Source organism: Lampris incognitus, chromosome 5 (assembly GCF_029633865.1).
Source record: "Lampris incognitus isolate fLamInc1 chromosome 5, fLamInc1.hap2, whole genome shotgun sequence".
In the NCBI taxonomy this organism is placed as follows: Eukaryota; Metazoa; Chordata; class Actinopteri; order Lampriformes; family Lampridae; genus Lampris; species Lampris incognitus.
The window spans coordinates 49,067,615-49,086,342 of record NC_079215.1 but is presented as its reverse complement, the minus strand read 5'-3'; the positions used below and the strand labels follow the sequence as shown (position 1 = coordinate 49,086,342).

The window sequence follows — 18,728 nt, the reverse complement described above, 5'->3', positions numbered from 1 at the left end:
CTGCCGGTAGTGGTGTTGGTAGGCCAGTAGGGGGTGTTCTTCCCGCTGATCCTAATAAAAACAAAAAAATTTCAAAAATCCCAATGGCCCAGTGACAGGGACACTGCGCTGTATGAGATGCCGTCCTTCAGATGAGACGTTAAACCGAGGTCCTGACTCACTGTGGTCATTAAAGATCCCATGGCACTTATCGCAAAGAGTAGGAGGAACCCCGGTGTCCTGGCAAAATTCCCAACCTGGTTCTCTCCATCTGGCCACCTAATCATCCCACCATGTAATTGGCTCAATGATTCCTCCCTCTCCACCTCAAGCTGATGTGTGGTGAGCGTTCTGGTGCAAAATGGCTTAGGTGCATCACCCAGGTGGGTGCTACACATTGGTGGTTGAAGTGAGTTACCCGCTTCACTGCAAAGCGCTTTGGGTGTCTAGAAAAGCGCTATATAAATGTAATCATTATTATTATTACTATTAACTACAATTTTAATCAGAATCAAAAGCAAATAATTAGTGGTTAACTAAAGACGGGGGACGGGGTAGGGTCTATAATGCTAGCCTCAATGCCCTTTTTTTGAGAACTGGATAATGTTAAGCCATGTTGGTGTGTGAATTTGGCTGAATTTGCATTATGGACGGAGAAAATAGAGTCAGAAATCTGAATGGTAACCTAATCGGTCTCAGCCGTGCATTCACCATACACCAAATCATAAACAACCCAACAAAAGGGCGGCAATTTTACCAGAGAACTACCATTTTGTTCTGCTTATTTTGGACTTTGCTGCTACTGTTAGGCCTAGTTGTACATACAACGACATCTGTTTGTTACAAAAATCACATTGTGACCAGGCTTGGGCAATGTGCTCCATTACCATCATAATGATCACATAATCGCATCGTCCAGTCCTCACCCCGTGCACAATAACCGCTATGATGGTTCACATTTCTCCACGCTCTCTCTAAGCGTGCTAAAAGGAGAATGGACCGCTAACTCTCTGTCTTAGAACAAACGAGCCGAATTTCAGTGTTGACACTTGTCAAACACTGATATTCATATTGCAGTGTCCTTCAATAAGAAGGCTACGAGACGTCGGCTAGTTTCACTAGCACTTTATTAGCGGCAGTACACAGGCTCCTGTGGGCCATTGCCAACGCCAAAGCAACAAAAAACTTTTCCGCTTTTCCTTGAGTTCTCTGCACTCCCAACTCACTTGGCCCCCACTTATCATTTAACTGGGTGGCACAGTGGCCCAGTGGTTAGCCCTGGTGTCTCACAGCAAGGAGGTCCTGGGTTTGTCCAACCTTGGGGGTCGTCTTCTGTGTGGAGTTTGCATGTTCTTCCCATGTCTGCGGTGGGTTTTCTCCGGGTACCCCAGTTTCCCCCACCATCAAAAAGACATGCATGTTAGGGTTAATACTCCTGTCTGTGCCCCTGACTGAGGCATGACAAGACGAACTGGAGTTGGTCCCCGGGTGCCGCACAGTGGCTGCCTACTGCTCCTAGCTACACAGCTAGGATGGGTTAAATGCAGAGAAAGAATTTCCCCACGGGAATTAATAAAGTATTAAAAAAAAACCCAAAAAAAACAAAAACAAACCACAAACCTCCACTTCCTAGAACTACCAGGAACACAAACACCCTCCCTAACTCTGCCAATCCACAGGTACGCCATCTCACCCAAATGTCTTGATGCATGCTTAATAATCCAGATAAGAAAATCAAAGAAGGTTGAATCAGTTCATCTGGATACAACGTTTATTGACAGATACATTTCATCACTTAACTAAGTGGCATCCTCAGTCTAAACTGACTGCAGGTATCCCCACCCCTTATAAACAATACCGTACAATACAGTGCCTAATGACCAAAACCAATGACCAGTTTCAAAAGCAAGTATGGGTGTGACCATTGAGCATAGATACTATTCACAGAGGATTAGGGATTGTTGCAATCACAGCATTGTAAGATGTCGACAGATGTATTAACGACCAAAACCAGCGACCAGTTTCATGATCAAATATGGGTGTGCCCATTAGCTAGAGTTTTGATGGCCATGTGTGCTATTCACAGAGGATTGGGGAATAGTTGCAGTCACAGCATTGTCAGATGGTGACAGATGTACTCTTAGCCCCCCCCCCCCCAGTTCAGGGATGGTTGTTTCCTCTTAACATAGATGACCTCTTTGACTCCACGTTCAAACCATCAGGGATGATGGTCTGAATGGGCAGTCAAAGGGGAAATGTGAAATGTGCAGCCACCCCCTCTACTGTGCCTCCTTTTTCTCACAGTGGTGGCAGCCAACGGCATTGCAGGAGTGGCAGGAAACTGTGTTAGCATTTCCATGTTGTGTACCTGGTCTGTGGACCACAGTGAAGTCATACACCTGTAGCTCCTCGATCTAGCATGCTAGCTGTCCTTCTGGCTTTTTGAAAGACATGAGCCACTGCCAGGCTGAGTGGCCAGTCCTGACTGTGAAGTGGAGAACCCTGAGGTAATATTTGAAATGCCAGATGGCGCCGACCACAGCGAGCAGCTCCCGCCTGGTGACACAGTAGCGACGTTCAGCCTTGTTGAATGTCCTGCTCCTGAATGTCCTGTCACCTGATGCCAGCACAGCACCTGAGCTGACATTGCTGGCATCAGTGTCAAGGATGAAAGGCAGGCTGGGGTCAGGCGGGGCAAGAACCGGGGCCTCCATGAAGGCTCTCTGCAGGGAAGTGAATGCTGCATGGCACTCCTCTGTCCACAAGAATGTCTCCCCTTTTTGCAGCAGGCAAAATAGGGATGCAGCTATGCAGGAGAACCTCCACACGAACCTTCTGTAGTAGGAAGACAGGCCCGGGAAGCTCTTCAGGTCTTGCACAGAGCTGGGGGTGGGCTAGTCCTTCACAACTTGCACCTTATCCATGGTGCTGACACTGCCATCTCCAAGCCTGTGGCCCAGGAACGTGACCTCACATCTCATAAAACAGCATTTCTGGGGGTGCAGTTTCAATCCTGCTGCTGTCACCCTCTCCAGCACATGCCTGAGGGCCCTGAGAGCTGACTCAAAGAAATCACCATGAAAAAGGATGTTGTCCAGGTATACAACACACTACTGGCAGGGAATGTCAGCAAGTATTTTGTCCATCAGTCTCTCAAACGTGGCGGGAGCATTGTAGAAGCTGAATGGAAGCACCTTAAATTGCCACAAGCTCCCACTGGTGATGAAGGCAGTCTTGGGTCTGGCCTCAGTGGTGAGGGGGACTTGCCAGTGTCCACTGCACAGATCCAGAGAGGAGAACCAGGAAGACCCCACCGCTGTCTCAAGGGCCTCATCAATGCACAGGAGGCTGTAGGGATCCTTTTTGCTCACTTTGTTGAAGGGTCTGAAGTCCACACAGAACCGTCAATCATCCTTCAGCTTTTTGGGAACCATGGCGATTGGGGAGGCCTAGGAGCTGGTGGAAGGCTCAATGAGTCTAGCCTGTTCCATTTCTCGCAGGACTTTGTCCAACACTGCTTGTTTGGCCAGGGGAAGGTGTCGAGGTCTCATCCTAATGGGCTGTGCATCTCCAGTTTGGATGTTGTGCTGGATGAGATCTGTCCGGCTCACATCTTTCCTCTGACACTGAAAAACAGTCCTTGAACTCCAGCAGGAGCTGCCACAGCAGAACCTGTTTGCTAGGAGTCAGTCCATCACAGTCTTTCTGCCAGACCTCCTTCACAGCCAAGACCCTCCCCTCCCTGTCAGGCAATGGGGTGGGCATGAGTGTAGACCAGTGGCAGGCAGGGCGGAGGGTGGTGTGGGTGGCTTGCTGGGGGATGTGCAGCAGGCAGACATGTTGGTTGTTGTCTCAGCTGCCAGCACTACAACGGTGTGGGTCATGGAGCAACCCAGCTGGTGCGGCTGCTTAGACACCTAGATGTCATATCCATCTGGAAGTGTGAGAGTTCCTCCCCTTGTGTTAATGACACAGTCCAATGCCCAGAGAACAGTAGAGTATGCATACCTCCAGGTTCGTGACCAACACCGGGCCGCAAACCGACTTCTTTCCCACCCCCAGGGTCACTAATACCTCCCCCACCATGGGCTCCTGCTCTCTGGTGACTGTCAGACAATGTCCCCATTCGTCAGTTTCCTCCTCCCACTTGATTTTGGAACAACCCCCCGCTAGCACCTATTCTACCATGGAACAGTCACAGCAGTCCCCTGCTAGCACATTGTGGAAAAGTCGGTAAATGGTGATGAAAAACCTCGTAGGCAAAGCTTTTTACTTCCGACACCAACTCTAGCATCCCCCAATATGAAGGCTACGAGACATCGGCTGGTTTTGCTAGCACTTTATTAGCAGCAAAAGTCGGGCTACTGTGGGCTGTAGCCAACGCCAAAACAACAAAAAAACTTTTCAGCCTTTCCCTAAGTTCTCTACACTCCCAACTCGCTTGGCTCCTGCTTATCATCTAACTCCACTCCCCAGAACTAACGGGTGCAATAACACAAACATCCTCCCTAACTCTCTGTCAATCACAAGTACGCCATCTCACCCAAACTACCGGCATAGGCAACTGAAAATGACTGACATGCCCCACAGCCTCCAAGCATACAACATGCTCATTGACATCCCAGAAATCCCAGCAACCGCAACAAAGTCAAACACTGTCACTGTCAGGTGAAAAGATGTATCGGATGAGACATGCGGTAGTCTGCAGCCCTCTCCGGATCAACAGAGGGGGTGGAGCAGAAACCGGGACAGCTCAGAGGAGTGGGGTAATTGGCCAGATATAAGACAATTGGGGAGAAAAGGCAGGGGAGGGGGGGGAGTCAAGCACCAACATGTCAATAAGTCCATTACAATATGAACTGGCTCCAGCAATACTGGTAGCTGCATCTGAATTGCCAGTTGCACTAGCAAGCTGGCATGCTGGGCGTCGTAAAACACAGTGCATGAGTTTTACTTCATGTTCATTAGTTGCAAACGGATGGGTTCAGTTCACCAAAAAAATGAGCACGTTTGATGCATTCATGCACAGCACTGTGTGTGTGTGTGTGTGTGTGTGTGTGTGTGGATTATGCGGCTGCTATGCCAGGCTATGTTCAAGTGTGTCTTGCTTGTGCCCATGACAAGATGATCTCCAAAGCACCCCCCCCCCCCCGCGTGCACAGGTCGCTGACTGGGTATAAGGCACACACAACACTTGTTCCATTTGCGCAAAGCAAAAGAGCTCTCTTCTCCCACACACTCTTAAATCCAAATATAGACTAATTAAAAGGGTAGCCCCACCACCAAAATTCAATCATATTAGAGAAATGTTGTCATTCCCAAATCCCGACTTAAATGCTTTGAAGTTGTCCATGGAAAATTGATAACAGACTCGTTATTTAATGATCTGAACATACTATACATCAGATTTACATGGAAAAAAATATATATACTGGGACCTTAAACAGCCCAACCACAGACGGTGTGCATGTAAACCTCTTTTTTAGTCTGGACCTCAATCCCGACCGGACTCGAGCAGGTCCCCCTGCTCCAGCAGTGCTATACGATGTCGGTCGTCATATGTGCCTAGGGGTGATGGAGCGGCAGCGAGAGCCGTTGGCGTTGGACCCTCTCTAACCTTGAACTCAGGACAACTGATCTGGTGTTCCCTTGGTGTCAGCGGCCCTGTGTGTACCTCTATCCATACACTTGTTTAATGATGCTGTTGCATCTGTCAGCTGTGTGTGTGTGTGTGTGTGTGTGTGTGTGTGTGTGTGTGTGTGTGTTTGTGTGTGTGTGTGTGTGAATATCTGGCCGCCGTGCCAGGTTATGCCATGTTGTCAATGTTCGTCTTAGAGCCAGAAAGATTACCTCTGATGATGTATAAGGCTTGTACCATTAAACTGTCGTGCCCTCAGGCAGTCATAGTTGTAATGGCCTATTTTGGTTAACATATGCATTTCAGAACCTATTAAGTATAATTGGTCTTGGACAGGCTAGGCCCACCTGATTTTCTCTGTGCCCACACACAGTGATTCTTGCCTACGCCACAGCTATGTGCAGACATGAATAATGTTGTCAAATGTGCAGGTCCGCCATCACGATTATGTTTTCATCTATGTCAAGGTGCACTGTCACCGATTATGTTTTTCATCTGTTGTGGCGCTCCTGACACCAGATTTTGTTAAGTAGGCTACTCTATCACTACCTTGGCCTTGCTATTATGACTCCTCTTCTATAGCACGGCGGTCTCCTAGTAATCATTTCTTTTAGGTGTCAACTGTGCAGCGCATTTCACTGTTGCTGGTCATTTTAAAGCTTTCAATTTTTCTATTCCCTATTGACATGACATTATGTAACGTCTAACTGTGATGGCCAGGGCCCGCTTTGACCCATCTTGCAATGGAGCGTGGCGCTGACTCGTTGTACATGTGTTCAAATCACTGGTGAGATGTGCCCATAAAAACAAGCATATTTGGCATCATATCAGTATTGTACAACGCTTGGTCCTATTTCTAATGTTAAGTGGTCCAGACAGGTACTTGACTCAGCGGTGTAGCTGTTAGCTGCTGCTAAGACTTCATTCATGATGTAAACAGCATGGTGAATACAGGTTGAGTGGGACATCTGGTAAAGTGGGACACTTAAATGTCATCATCTTTCTCTTTATGTGTATATACTTCCATTACTAACAATCAACTTTAAGTTTACTACAGGTCAGGAATCAGGAACACTTTATTTTTCCATTTCATTTCATGTACTACGTAAGTACATGAAATGAAATGAAATATTGTTTGCCCCGGGCCACAGCAGTGCAACACAGACAAAACACATATCTAAAGACTACAAGAACACATATATCAAACTTTAAAAAAAAAATCAATGTCTGAGAGAACGAACACCAGGATGACTGTTGGAATTGCTGGTCTGCATGGGCTAGCAGTTAGCTTAGCCTGCCCCGCTTCCATGTCCTGTCAGACAGCCCTCGGTGTTTCCTCTTTGGGCACAGCTCCGGGCAGGGCCGTGGTCCCTGGGCCCACAGGACGCAGCAGACCAGGCTCTCCCAGCTGATCCAGCACCGGTTCTCCCAGCCATCAAATGAAGACGTGGACAAAGACACTGCATGGACAGAACTGGGTGAGATTGCTGCACATGTGAATTCGTGCCGCCATCTTCCCACATCTGAAGCGTAAAAAAATTAGGTGTCCGTATCTCTGACTTTTAAGCCTTTTGGATCACAATTTAAAACTATGCAAGATGTAAATTGTCTGAAAGTGTCTCACTTTACCTGTATTCATCTGATTTAGATATAATAACTGTGATAGTTGTCTTAATTTGGGTTCATGCTTCTTGACCACCTTATAGGGTTTGGGGTAAAAATCTGTGGGAAACCGTTACATTGCAGTGATATGATTCATAATTACATTGTTAACACATTTCACATTTAAACATACAATAACCACGTATGTGAATGTTCTCATTCATCCAGGTCATGGTTATCCAAAGGAGTTGAATCAAGTTCAACTGGACTTGGTATATATCCGTGAAGACGTTTCGCCTCTCATCCAAGAGGCTTCCTCAGTTCGTGCCTTTCTGACTAGACCAAGCTAGTCTGACTGGCTGGTGATGACACTCAGTATTTATCCTCTAGGAGTCGTTGTCAGAGCTATTGATATACGTGGCTCTTTGTGATCAGATGTTTACCAACGCCCATCGCTAACAGAGCCATAGATATGCGCACACAATAATAGAGTACCTACAGAAACTACAGAAAGGAGGAACCATTGATCGGATACAACACCACCGTCTCTACCCGCAAGATAACATTCCATGCATATATGGACTCCCTAAGATCCTTAAAGATGGAACCCCCCTCAGGCCCATCGTCAGCAGCATAAACTTGGTCACGTACAACATTGCCAAACATATAGCCAACATCTTGACCCCTTTAGTGGGGGAAACACCTCACCATATCCAAAACTCCATTGACTTCGTGGACAAGGTCCAAGGCGTAAAACTGGAACTGGATGAAACCATGGAATCCTACGACGTGACCTCGTTATTCACTTGCATCCCAACCGTGGAGGCTTTGGAAACTGTGAGGCAATGTCTGCTACGGGACGACACTCTACACAATAGGACCAATCTCAGCCCAGACCAGATTTGCCAGCTACTGGACCTTTGCCTGAACACTACATATTTCCAATTCAGGGGCCAGTTTTACAGACAGAAACACGGCTGTGCAATGGGCTCACCAGTATCGCCCATTGTGGCCAACTTACAGTGCATCCGGAAAGTATTCACACCCCTTCACTTTCCCCACATTTTGTTATGTTACAGCCTTATTCCAAAATGGATTAAATTCCTTTTTTTTCTCATCAGTCTACATACAATACCCCATAATGACAAAGTGAAAAAGGTTTTGTAGAAAGTTTTGCAAATTTATTAAAAATAAAAAACTGAAATATTGCATGTACATAAGTATTCACACCCTTTACTCAGTACTTGGTTGAGGCACCCTTGGCAGCGATTACAGCCTCAAGTCTTCTTGGGTATGAAGCTACAAGCTTGGCACACCTATATTTGGGGTATTTCTCCCATTCTTCTCTGCAGATCCTCTCGAGCTCTGTAAGGTTAGATGGGGAGCGTCGCTGCACAGCTATTTTCAGGTCTTTCCAGAGATGTTCAATGGGGTTCAAGTCTGGGCTCTGGCTGGGCCACTCAAGGACATTCACAGACTTGTCCTGAAGTCACTCTTTCATTGTCTTGGCTGTGTGCTTAGGGTCCTTGTCATGTTGAAAGGTAAACCTTCGCCCCGGTCTGAGGTCCTGAGCGCTGTGGAGCAGGTTTTCATCAAGGATCTCTCTATACTTTGCGCTATTCATCTTTCCCTTGATCCTGACTAGTCCCCCAGTTCCTGCCGCTGAAAAACATCCCCACAGCATGATGCTGCCACCACCATGCTTCACAGTAGGGATGGTATTAGCAAGGTGATGAGAGGTGCCTGGTTTCCTCCAGACGTGACGTTTAGCATTCAGGCCAAAGAGTTCAATCTTGGTTTCATCAGACCAGAGAATCTTGTTTCTCATGGTCTGAGAGGCCTTTAGGTGCTTTCTGGCAAACTCCAAGCAGGCTGTCATGTGCCTTTTACTGAGCAGAGGCTTCCGTCTGCCACTCTACCATAAAGGGTTGATTGGTGGAGTGCTGCAGGGATGGTTGGCCTTCTGGAAGGTTCTCCCATCTCCACAGAGGAACGCTGGAGCTCTGTCAGAGTGACCATTGGGTTCTTGGTCACCTGCCTGACAAAGGCCCTTCTCCCCCGATTGCTCAGTTTGGCTGGGCGGCCAGCTCTAGGAAGAGTCCTGGTGGATCCAAACTTCTTCCATTTACGAATGATGGAGACAACTGTGTCCTTCGGGACCTTCAAAGCTGTAGAAATTTTTTTGTACCCTTCCCCAGATCTGTGCCTCGATACAATCCTGTCTCGGAGGTCCACAGACAATTCTTTTGACTTCATGGCTTGGTTTCTGCTCTGACATGCACTGTCAAGAGTGGGACCTTATATAGACAGGTGTGTGCCTTTCCAAATCATGTCCAGTCAATTGAATTTACTACAGGTGGACTCCAATCAAGATGTAGAAACATCTCAAGGATGATCAGTGGACACAGGATGAACCTGAGCTCAATTTTGAGTGTCATAGCAAAGGGTGTGAATACTTATGTACATGCAATATTTCAGTTTTTTATTTTTAATAAATTTGCAAAAATTTCTACAAAACCTTTTTCGCTTTGTCATTATGGGGTATTGTGTGTAGATTGATGAGAAAAAAAGGAATTTAATCCATTTTGGAATAAGGCTGTAACAACAAAATGTGGGGAAAGTGAAGGGGTGTGAATACTTTCCGGATGCACTGTATATATGGAAGAGGTAGAACACAGGGCCCTGAACTCCTTCAGAGGAACACCTCCGAGCCACTGGTTCAGGTATGTGGACGACACATGGGTCAAAGCCAAACACAAGAGGTGCTAGCGTTTACCAAACCCATCAACTCAGTGGACAAGAACATTAAGTTCACAAGGGAAGACGTAAAGGACAACAGTTTGCCCTTCTTGGACTGTGACGTCCACATTGGGGAAGACAGGAGTCTCCACATGGGGGTTTACAGGAAACCTACACACACAGACCAATATCTACTTTTCAACTCACACCACCTGCTGTAACACAAACTGAGCGTCATCAGAACTTTGCAACACAGAGCTGACAATGTGCCCAGCAGCACTCAGGCCAACGGGAAGAACACAAACACCTGAGGGGAGCTTTAAAAACCTGCGGCTACCCCAGTTGGACCTTTGTGAAAACTGCAATACGTTCCAAAAAAACCATCCAGGTGAGCGAGGAGGAGAAAAGGAACAGAAGGAATAGCACAGTCATCCTGTATGTTTCTGGGGTCTCCGAGAAACTCAGGAGACTTTTCAACAAACACCGCATCCCGGTATACTTCAAACCCAGCAACACACTCCGACAAAGACTGGTTCATCCCAAAGACCGTGTACCACACACCCAAAAAAGCAGTCTGGTGTACGCTGTACAGTGCAATGAGGATTGCACTGACCTGTACATAGGGGAAACCAAACAACCACTACACAAACGGATGGCCCAACACAGAAGGCCAAACTCCCCAGGACAAGACTCAGCAGTCTATCCACACCTAAAGGAGAAGACACACTTCTTCGAGGACAGCAACGTACACATTTTGGACAGGGAAGATAGATGGTTTGAAAGAGGGGTGAAGGAAGCCATCTATGTGAAACTGGAAAAACCATCCCTCAACAGAGGAGGAGGTCTGCGACACCACCTATCTCCTACTTACAATGCCGTCCTTTCATCTCTACCCAGGAGACTCAAGAAGCCTAGCCTCCAAGAACAACAGTCGGTCACTAACGACTCCAACGACTCTCATGACCACTGAACAATGAAGTCGAAACCAACACCCCTAACGACCGTCGCTGCTAAACAAATGCAAATCAACAGCTCCGATGGCAACGGGCGCGGCTGGACACCGGAGCACAGGAGAGCCAGGCATATCAATAGCTCCGATAACGACGGGCGCGGCCATAACATCGGTACACAAAAGAGCCACGCATATCTATGGCTCTGTTAGCGACGGGCGTTGGTAAACATCGGGACACAAAGAGCCACGCATATCAATAGCTCTGACAACGACTCCTAGAGGATAAATTCTGAGTCTCATCACCAGCCAGTCAGACTAGCTTGGTCTAGTCAGAAAGGCACGAACTGAGGAAGCCTCTTGGATGAGAGGCGAAACGTCTTCACGGATATATACCAAGTCCAGTTGCACTTGATTCAACTGCTTTGGATACAATAACCACACAGTACAAAAATAGGTAGCTTTATCAGTCCTTTATCTAATGCATACACCATATTGTGCTCAGCGAGAAAGTTTGGCAATACTACTTTTACACTAGTGATGGCACATTTGGCACAACACCTATTTGTTTGTGCCCCCAGACTTATCACCTTATAGCTCCTGGTAATCAAGAGATAAGTTCTGCTGCCATGTAGCTCCCCGGTCCTATTATTATAAAAAAAAAATTGTCATATGAAGCAGCATTATTCATGCAGGCACTTCCCAGTGTTTCCCAGACAGCACCGAACAAAACAACGAGCAAGACTGCACCGCGCTAGGCAGACTTTCTTGTTCCCCTGCTCCATTTCCCCTGCCTATCGCCTTCTTCTTCTCATTTCCCCCTCGCTGCTTTGTGTTTACAGGGTTTTTTCTCTTTTGTTTTTCTTGTCGACTCTAGCATCTGTTTCTTGTATTGCCCCCTCCCCATTCACTGTGTTATGTTTAGATTTTGTATTCTCCATCTCTCTGCTCACTGACCACCCCCCCCTTCTCTCTTTGCCTTTCCATACTGTTTGAGGGAATTATAAATAGCGGTAGAGTGGAGCTCTCCAGGGCAACAGGGTTTAGCCTGAAGTCTCTGACCCACATAAAAAGGGTGGTAAAAGAAAAAAAAACTTGTGGGTTCAAACTTTGTTTATTCTAGTCAAATTTGAAGGTATTACATGTGCTTGCTTTTGTTTGTTTTTTGTTTGCATGCTGGTATGCATATGTACAGCATTACATAGACTGGCAGTCATGCCCTAGCTCTTAACCCTGACCTTACCCATCACAACTACATGCCTAACCTTAACCCTAACCCTAACATTAACCACTGATTCAAAAATCAGTTTTTTCCCCAATTGGGGACATAGCTTTTGTCCCCAATTTGTAGGTGGTAAACACAGGGTGTCTGGGTAACGTAGCGGTCTATTCTGTTGCCTACCAACACGAGGATCTTCAGTTCGAATCCCCATGTTACCTCTGGCTTGGTCGGGCATCCCTACAGACACAATTGGCCGTGTCTGCGGGTCGGAAGCCGGATGTGGGTGTGGGTTCTGGTCGCTGCACCAGCACCTCCTCTGTTCGGTCGGGGCGCTTGTTCGGGGGAGAGGGAGAACTGGGGGAAATGGCATGAGCCTCCCTCGCACTACGTCTCCCTGGTGAAACTCCTCACTGTCGGGTGAAAAGAAGCGGCTGGTGACTCCACTTATATCGGAGGAGGCATGTGGTAGTCTGCAGCCCTCCCTGGATCGGCAAAGGGGGTGGAGCAGAGACCGGGACGGCTCGGAAGAGTGGGGTAATTGGCCAGATGTAGAGGAGCTCAAGCAGGAGTCGTGACAACTTTCTCTTTCGGCTACACAACGTGCACCATTTATTCCTTCCACCATTACAACAACAAGAAACCCGTGCAGCGGAAGTTTGTTACTGTAAACCCGAACCGAGAAAACAGCAGCTGTAAACTAACGTTCCTACTAGCTCAATAAGGGGAATTATGTATCCCCATAACCACTACACACGTCCCCCCAGAATTCGCCTTAATACGAAAAGTCAGTGTGGCGAGGGGGGCGGATCTCTCTGCCCCAATGGCTCCGCTGAACTGGAGCTGGGGGCTGGTTCACCGCAGGCAAAGCAGCAGAGTCCTCACAGCTGGACCGGGGAAAGGGAGGGGCTGGGGAAGCAGGGGGCGGCTCGCCGGGGGAGCGGGGCAGGGCCGGGGGGCGCCCCCGCCGTGGGGGCAGGGCAATACCAACAGGGCGGTCTAAGTCCAGGTGAGCAGGCTTGAGGCAGTCCACAGAAACCCGCTCCAGCCTGCTGCCAACCTCCACCACAAAGTGCTTATCTCCAGTGTCCCGTACCAGAAATGGGCCATTCTAGGGTGGCTGCAGGGGACCGCGGTGTGCGTCGTGACGGATGAAAACATATTCCGCCGACCGCAGCTCCGTGGGGACATAGGACTGAGAGCCGCCATGCTGAGAAGTGGGGACCAGTGCAAAAGCCCTGGCTTCCTCCTGCAGCGCAGTTCGTTGGCAGCTGGTGGACCAGGGAGCTGTGGCGGTGGGAAGGAAATCCCCCGGGACCCGAAGTGGCTGTCCGTAGACCAGTTCGGCAGATGAAGACTGGAGGTCCTCCTTGGGGGCCGTCCTGAGCCCAAGCATGACCCAAGGCAGTTTGTCGACCCAGCAGTCATCCTTGAGGGTAGCCCGCAATGCGGCCTTCATCGAGCGATGGAACCTCTCGACCAATCCATTCGCCTGAGGGTGATACGTTGTGGTGCGATGGAGCCTCACCCCTAAACCCACGGTGATCTCCTCCCAGAGCGCTGACGTGAATTGCGGCCCTCTGTCCGAGGAGAGGTCAGATGGAGTGCCAAAGCGGGCGACCCAGGTTCCGATGAACGCTCGGGCAACCTCAGGCGCTGTCGTGGACGAAAGCGGGACGGCCTCTGGCCATCGCGTGGTCCTGTCGACCATGGTGAGCAGGTATGTGAAACCATGGGAGGGGGGTAGGGGGCCTACCAGGTCCACATTCATGTGGTCGAACCTCCTCTCAGGTACCGTGAAAGGTATCGGGCGCTTTGACGTGCCGGAGCACTTTGGAGCGTTGGCACTCCACACAGGTGTCAGCCCGGTCCCTCACATCCTTTTTGAGTCCATGCCAGACAAACTTTGCCGCCACCAACCTCTGTGAAGGCTTTCTGCCAGGGTGAGACAGCCCATGGACTGCGTCGAAGACCCGCCGCCTCCACGCAGTCGGAACGACTGGTTGGGGCTGACCCGTAGAGACGTCGCACAGGAGCGTGGCGCCGGCGTCGTCGAAAGCCACATCCTCCAACTGCAGCCCTGTGACGGCGGTCCTGCATGCCTGCACTCCTGGGTCGGCGGCCTGGTCAGCCGCCGTCTGGCTGTAGTCGAGTCCCAAATGGGCGGCACCAGCGATGGCCCGGGAGAGACTGTCAGCGACCGGGTTGGACTTCCCAGTGACATGGCTCACGTTGGTGGTAAACTCTGAGATGTAGGCCAACTGTCGCTGCTGGCGGGCTGACCACGGCTCTGCCACCTTGGCCATCGTGAACACCAGCGGTTTGTGATCGACGAAAGCCGTGAACTGACGGCCCTCCAGTAGGAAACGAAAGTGCCTAACAGTGAGGAAAAGGCCAAGCAGCTCATGATCAAAGGTGCTGTATTTGCGCTCTCTCAGGTTCAACTGTCGGCTGAAGAAGGCAAGCGGCTGCCACGTGCCGCTCACCCACTGCTCGTAAACCGCGCCGACAGCGTAGTCCGAAGCATCCGTCGTGATGGCGATGGGCGCTCCAGACACAGGGTGTGCCAGCATCGCCGCGTCAGCCAGGGCGGCCTTCACATCCTTAAAAGCCATGCCCCTCTCTGCAGACCAGTCCACAGCGTGTTTGGGGGCTGTGCCCTTCAGAGCCTCATATAGGGGGCGGAGGAGATCAGCAGCCCGGGGGATAAACCGGTGGTAGAAGGACACCATGCCAATGAACTCCCGGAGGGACTGGGCCGTGTGTGGGTGTGGAAAGTCTGCGACAGCCTCCATCTTAGATGGAAGGGGGGCCGCCCCGTCCTTGGTGACCTGGTGGCCCAGGAAGTCGATGGTGCTCAGACCAAACTGGCATTTGGCCGGGTTAACTATCAACCCGTGCAGGCTGAGTCTCTCGAAAAGGGCTCTGAGGTGGGACAAGTGCTCGGACACGGAGGTGCTAGCGACCAGGATGTCATCCAGGTACACAAAGAGGAAAGGCAGGTCCTGCAACACTGAGTCAATGAGGCGTTGGAAGGACTGCGCGGCGTTCTTAAGCTCAAACGGCAGGCGCAGGAACTCGAACAGTCCGAACTGAGTTGTCTAAGCCGTTTTGGGGACATCAGCGGGATGGACGGGCACCTGGTGGTATCCACGGACGAGGTCCACCTTGGAAAAGATCACTTTCCCAGCCAGGTGGGCGGAGAAATCTTGGATGTGATGGACCGGGTAGCGGTCCGGTGTTGTTGCGTCATTGAGCCGACGGTAGTCACCACATGGACGCCACCCACCGCCAGGCTTAGGCACTATGTGGAGGGGTGAAGCCCACGGGCTGCTGGAGCGACAGATGATGCCGAGGCGCTCCATGTTCTCAAACTCCGCCTTGGCGACAGAGAGCTTGGTCGGGTCGAGGCGCCGAGCTCCGGCGTGCACCGGCGGGCCGGTGGTGACGATGTGGTGCTCAACCTCATGTTTGGTCGTAGATGACGAGAATGTGGGCTGAGTGAGGTCAGGGAACTCGGAGAGAAGATGGAGAATCACGTCCTCATTGGAGAGCATGCTGGACAGCCTGACGGAGCCTGTATTGCTGAGTGCACACGCGTGTGAAGCGAAGGTGATGGCGTCAATCAGGCGTCGATTCCTGACGTCCACCAGCAGCCCATAAGCACAAAGAAAATCTGCACCGAGGAGGGGAAATGCCACGTCGGCGGTGACAAAATCCCAGCTGAACCGCTGCCCGTTAAAACACATGTCAATGTGCCTCGTGCCGTACGTACGGATAGAGCTGCCGTTAGCAGCTTCCATGGGAGGGCTGTGAGCGCCCAACAGGGCGTCCACACTCAATGCAGGTACGACACTCCTCTGCGCCCCAGTGTCGCATAGGAAACGCTGCCCCGAGATGGAGTCTCGCAGGAAAAGTAGCCTGTTGTCCTCCACGCCGACGCCCATGGCCACTAGTGAGCGCCGGCCTTGGCGTTTCCCGACGAGCTGAAATTGCACGGGGAGGTGCACTTGTTCGCCTTGGCCCCGAACTTTGCATGGTAAAAGCACAGGCCAGGCTCCTGTCGCCGACCGGGGGTTGCCGCGGCGACCACCATGGAGTCACCAGGTGGTGGCGTGTGGGGGTGGGCAGGGGTGAGCGCGGACGCGCAGTGCTGCTGTTGGCTGGCCAGGAAGAACTTGTCAGCTTCTTCAGCTAGCTTGCGGCAATCGGTAATGCTGGTGTTAGCCAAAGCGGCCCACACCTGAGCAGGCAGTTGTCACAGAAATAGTTGTACAAAGAGGAAATCAGGTGTGTGCGCCGGTCCCAGCAGATTCAGCATTTTGTCCATGAGCTCGGATGGCTTGCTGTCACCCAAGCCTTGCAGAGAAAAGAGACGGTGGGCCCTCTCGGCGTCGGAAAGTTCAAAAATCTTCAAGAGGTGGTCTTTGAGCCCCTTGTATTTGTCTGCCGCCGGAGGAGTTGTAAGGAGACTCACCACTCTAGTTGCAGTCGAACATCCGAGTGCCGATACCACGTAGTAGTATTTAGTAGCATCATCCGTAATTTTGCGGATAGCAAACTGCGCTTCCGCCTGGGCGAACCATGTCGTTGCCGATGACTCCCAGAACTCTGGCAATTTGAGAGAAACCACGTTGATTTCGTCAACCATGTTCGTTCGAAAGATTGTCTCTGATAACTACCAAGAGACAAACGTCAGGGTCACCAGTGTAGAGGAGCTCAAGCAGGAGTCGTGACAACTTTCTCTTTCGGCTACACAACGTGCACCATTTATTCCTTCCACCATTACAACAACAACAAAAAACCCGCGCAGCGGAAGTGTATCACTGTAAACCCGAACCAAGAAAACAGCAGCTGTAAACTAACGTTCCTACTAGCTCAATAAGGGGAATTATGTATCCCCATAACCACTACACAGATACAATTGGGAAGAAAAAGGGGGAAAAAACCTGGTGTACACACACACACACACACACACACACACACACACACACATCCTCTATGTACACAGTACATTCCGAATCTACACACCGTGTTGGTAAAATATCAGCATTCTTACAATTGCTGATAGTGATAATTACCAGCATAATGCTAGCCAGAATACTCCCCATACTATTTCCACATGTCCAAGAACTAAATATGCTTTGTGTAAGTGTGTGTGTGTGTGTGTGTGTGTGTGTGTGTGTGTGTGTGTGTGTGTGTGTGTGTGTGTGTGTGTGTGTGTGTGTGTGTATGTATGTGTGTATGTATGTATGTATGTATGTATATATATATATATATATATATATATATATATATCACGCGTGTGTGAGAGAGTGACTGACAACTGATGTGAGTACTAGTCAATTATTCTGCTCTCCTATGACTCCACTATCATGACTCTCCTATGACTCCACTATCATTCACACAGCTGAAAACGCACACACACACACACACACACACACACACACTGAAGAACATACTGTGCTCAGGAGCTCAAAAATACACACACACACACATTACCACACACACACACACACACACACACATGAATATGAAGGTACCATCAAGCACCCCCACAGGCTCATACACGGCTTTGTGTTTCTATGGCAGTGGAAGCAGAAGTTGTGTGCTGTCATCCACCCACACACACTTACCTTCACTGAAGTACTGATTTTTGTCCAAGTACCAAACCGCAGCGAGGTAACTTGTATTCACTGCCTCGCTTTCTTTCTTTCTCTTTCTTGTTTTTGTCACACACCTACATCCACATACCCCATGCTGTGTTCCAGTGTAAGTCTAATCTAGACAGGACTCTTGACAACTAAGTTCTCAGTGTTTTCATCTATTTTTTTTAGCCCCAGTCGGAAAGTAGGAAAACAGACCAAGTAGTGACACTGCGGCTCAGGAACACTGAGCTTCAGTCCACATCACTGTGAGGCTCAAGGAAACAGCTGGTCCAGTGTGATGTAGTGGTTGTGGAGGGTCTCTATCTGAGTCTATGTCCCACTCTAATATCAGTGCCTGAAGGCAGTCATGCAGTAGCAACATTGTAACAAGTAGTAGCAACATTGTAACATGTAACATGTAGTAGCAACATTGTAGGACATTGTAGGACTGTGAGACAGCAAAGAGACAAGAAGCAACATAACAGAGGGACAGTCAGACAGGGCTTTGATGAGGATATGAGGGAATGTTTCATTATTACCATGGTAGCCTATTAATGAGGAAACATGGCCACCGGAACATGACTACAATGTTGTAGTAACATTGGTCAATGCAATTCTAGATTCATACGTATGACCTACATAGGTTGATATTGATGCTTAATATTTCAGTTTTGCAGTCCCCCCCTCTTTTTTTCCCTCCCAAGTCAGATCCGGCCAATTACCCCGCTCTTCCAAGCCATCCTGGTTGCTGCTCCACCCCCTCTGCCAATCCGGGAGGACTGTAGACTACCACATGCCTCCTCCGATACATGTGGAGTCACCAGCCGTTTCTTTTCACCTGACAGTGAGGAGTTTTCCCAGGGGGAGGTAGTGCGTGGGAGGATCATGCTATTCCCCCCTAGTTCCCCCTCCCCCCCGAACAGGCGCCCCAACCGACCAGAGGAGACGCTAGTG

General features: G+C 49.6%; 1 protein-coding gene across 1 annotated transcript in view; it reads right to left on the bottom strand.

Annotated features, from left to right (window-relative positions):
• Positions 1-18,728, bottom strand: part of LOC130113217 (phospholipid phosphatase-related protein type 5-like) — a 76,553-nt gene that overhangs the window by 29,755 nt on the left and 28,070 nt on the right. The gene's annotated exons all lie outside the window — the stretch shown is intronic.